This window comes from Arachis hypogaea, chromosome 18 (assembly GCF_003086295.3).
Source record: "Arachis hypogaea cultivar Tifrunner chromosome 18, arahy.Tifrunner.gnm2.J5K5, whole genome shotgun sequence".
Taxonomy (NCBI): Eukaryota; Viridiplantae; Streptophyta; class Magnoliopsida; order Fabales; family Fabaceae; genus Arachis; species Arachis hypogaea.
In genome coordinates, this window is record NC_092053.1 from 38,576,255 (window position 1) to 38,580,293 (window position 4,039).

At 42.6% G+C, this 4,039-nt stretch overlaps 1 non-coding gene across 1 annotated transcript; it reads right to left on the minus strand.

Moving 5' to 3' along the window:
* Nucleotides 1-302: 302 nt before the first annotated feature.
* Nucleotides 303-410, minus strand: LOC112774887 (small nucleolar RNA R71). The gene has a single exon (XR_003189342.1). It is a non-coding gene; the product is annotated as a small nucleolar RNA R71 (small nucleolar RNA).
* Nucleotides 411-4,039: the final 3,629 nt, after the last annotated feature.

Here is a 4,039-nt window from a genome sequence, read left to right on the forward strand (position 1 = left end):
CCATTGGAGCAAACAATTTTGAGCTAAAGCCTCAATTAGTTTCTCTGATGCAACAGAATTGCAAGTTTCATGGACTTCCATCAGAAGATCCTTTTCAGTTCTTAACTGAATTCTTGCAGATCTGTGATACTGTTAAGACCAATGGGGTTGATCCCGAGGTCTACAGACTTATGCTTTTCCCGTTTACTGTAAGAGACAGAGCTAGAATATGGTTGGACTCTCAACCTAAAGATAGCCTGAACTCTTGGGATAAGCTTGTCACGGCTTTCTTAGCCAAGTTCTTTCCTCCTCAAAAGCTTAGTAAGCTTAGAGTGGATATTCAAGCTTTCAAACAGAAAGAAGGTGAATCCCTCTATGAAGCTTGGGAGAGATACAAGCAACTGACTAAAAAGTGTCTTTCTGACATGCTTTCAGAATGGACCATCCTGGATATATTCTATGATGGTCTGTCTGAATTATCAAAGATGTCATTGGACCATTCTACAGGTGGATCCATTCACCTAAAGAAAATTCCTGCAGAAGCTCAGGAACTCATTGACATGGTTGCAAATAACCAGTTTATGTACACTTCTGAAAGGAATCCTGTGAGTAATGGGATGCCTCAGAGGAAGGGAGTTCTTGAAATTGATACTCTGAATGCCATATTGGCTCAGAATAAAATATTGACTCAGCATGTCAATATGATTTCTCAGAGTCTGAATGGATTGCAAGCTGCATCCAATAGTACTAAAGAAGCATCTTCTGAAGAAGAAGCTTATGATCCTGAGAACCCTGCAATAGCAGAGGTGAATGACATGGGAGAACCCTATGGAAACACCTATAATCCCTCATGGAGAAATCATCCAAATTTCTCATGGAAGGATCAACAAAAGCCTCAACAAGGCTTTAATAATGGCGGAAGAAATAGGTTTAGCAATAGCAAGCCTTTTCCATCATCCTCTCAGCAACAGACAGAGAATTCTGAGCAGAATCCATCTAGCTTGGCAAATATAGTCTCTGATCTATCTAAGGCCACTCTAAGTTTCATGAATGAAACAAGGTCCTCCATTAGAAATTTGGAGGCACAAATGGGCCAGCTGAGTAAAAGAGTCACTGAAACTCCTCCCAGTACTCTCCCAAGCAATACAGAAGAGAATCCAAAAAGAGAGTGCAAGGCCATAACCTTACTTGGTGTGGCCGAACCCAGAAAGGAGGAGGAGGACGTGAATCCTAGTGAGGAAGACCTCCTGGGACGTTCACTAACCAATAAGGAGTTTTCCTTTGAGGAACCAAAGGAATCTGAGGCTCATCTAGAAACCATAGAGATTCCATTTAACCTCCTTTTACCATTCATGAGCTCTGATGACTATTCATCTTCTGAAGAAGATGAAGACATTGTTCAAGGGCAAGTTGCCCAGTATTTAGGAGCAATCATGAAGCTGAATGCCAAGCTATTTGGTAATGAGACTTGGGAGGACGAGCCTCCATTGCTCATTAATGAACTGAATATCTGGGTTCAGCACACTTTACCTCAAAAGAAACAGGATCCTGGTAAATTCCTAATTCCCTGTAACATAGACACCATGACCTTTGAGAAGGCTTTGTGTGACCTGGGGTCAGGCATAAACTTAATGCCACTCTCTGTAATGGAGAAACTAGGAATCTTTGAGGTACAGGCTGCCGAATTCTCATTAGAGATGGCAGACAAATCCATGAAACAGGCTTATAGACTAGTAGAGGACGTGTTAGTAAAGGTTGAAGGCCTTTACATCCCTGCTGATTTCATAATCCTAGACACTGGGAAGGATGAGGATGAATCCATCATCCTTGGAAGACCCTTCCTAGCCACAGCAAAAGCTGTTATTGATGTGGACAGAGGAGAGTTGGTCCTTCAACTGAATGAGGACTACCTTGTATTTAAGACTCAAGGTTCTCCTTCTGTAACTATGGAGAGGAAGCATGAAAAGCTTCTCTCACTGTAGAGTCAACCAAAGCCCCCACAGTCAAACTCTGAGTTTGGTGTTGGGAGGTCCCAACAATGCTCTGAACATCTGTGAGGCTCCATGAGAGCTCACTGTCAAGCTATTGACATTAAAGAAGCACTTGTTAGGAGACAACTCAATGTTATTTAATTATATCTATTTATTTTCCATTGCTATTTTATGTTTTCTTTAGGTTGATGATCATGTGAAGTCAAAAAAACTACTGAAAAATTAAAAATAGAATGAAAAACAACATTAAAAATAGCTCACCCTGGAGGAAGATCTTACTGGCGTTTAAACGCCAGAAAGAAGCATCAAGCTGGCGTTAAACGCCAGAAACAAGCACCAGAGTGGCGTTTAACGCCAGAACAGAGCATGGAATTGGAGTTTAACGCCAGAAACAAGCAGCAAGCTAGCGTTTAATGCCAGACATGCATTCTAAGGGCATTTTGCACGCCTAAATGGAGCAGGGATGCTAAGTCCTTGACCCCTCTGGATCTGTGAACTCCACAGGATCCCCACCTACCCCACCTCTTCTTCTCTCCTCTTAACACCTTTTCATAACTCTCTTCCCTAAATACCCTTCACCAATCACCTCTATACCTCCTCCCTAAATACCCTTAACCACTCACATCCATCTACTCTTCCCCATAAACCCCACCTACCTCCAAAATTCAAATTCTTTTCCCTCCCAAACCCAACCCTAATGGCCGAAATATACCCTCCCCCCCACCCCTATATAAACCCCTCAACACTACTCCATTTTCACATATTACAACCACCACTTCTCCCCCTTGGCCGAATACACCTTCTCCCTCCATCTCCTCTATTTTTTTCTTCTACTACTTCCTTTCTTCTTTTGCTCGGGGATGAGCAAACCTTTTAAGTTTGGTATGGTAAAAGCATTGCTTTTTGTTTTTCCATAACCATTAATGGCACCTAAGGCCAGAGAAACCTCAAGAAAGAGGAAAGGGAAGGCAATTGCTTCCACCTCTGAGTCATGGGAGATGGAGAGATTCATCTCAAAGGTCCATCAAGACCACTTCTATGAAGTTGTGGCCAAGAAAAAGGTGATCCCTGAGGTCCCTTTTAAGCTCAAAAAGAGCGAATATCCGGAGATCCGACAAGAGATTAGAAGAAGAGGATGGGAAGTTCTCTCTAATCCTATTCAACAAGTCGGGATCTTAATGGTTCAAGAGTTCTATGCAAATGCATGGATCACTAGGAACCATGATCAAAGTAGAAACCCAAATCCAAAGAATTGGCTTACAATGGTTCGAAGGAAATACTTAGATTTCAGTCCAGAAAATGTAAAGTTGGCATTCAACTTGCCAATGATGCAAGAAAACGCACGCCCCTACACTAGAAGGGTCAACTTTGATCAAAGGTTGGACCAAGTCCTCATGGACATATGTGTGGAAGGAGCTCAATGGAAAGTTGACTCAAGAGGCAAACCGGTTCAATTGAGAAGACCGGACCTTAAGCCTATAGCTAGAGGATGGTTGGAGTTCATTCAACGCTCAATTATTCCTACTAGCAATCGGTCTGAAGTTACTGTAGACTGGGCTATCATGATCCATACTATCATGATTGGGGAGGAAGTGGAAGTTCATTAGATTATACCTCAAGAATTCTACAAGGTGGCTGACAAGTCCTCCACTTTGGCAAGGTTAGCATTTCCTCACCTCATTTGTCACCTCTGCAATTCAGCTGGAATTGACATAGAGGGAGACATCCTCATTGATGAGGACAAGCCCATCACCAAGAAAAGGATGGAGCAAACAAGATATCATGGACCTCAATAAGAGCATGAGGAAATTTCTCACCATGAAATCCCTGAGATACCTCAAGGGATGCACTTCCCTCCACAAAACTATTGGGAGCAAATCAACACTTCCCTAGGAGAATTAAGTTCCAACATGGGACAACTAAGGATGGAGCACCAAGAGCACTCCATCATCCTCCATGAGATTAGAGAAGATCAAAGAGCTATGAGGGAGGAGCAACAAAGACAAGGAAGAGACATAGAGGAGCTCAAGAACACCATTGGTTCTTCAAGAGGAAGAAGACGCCACCCT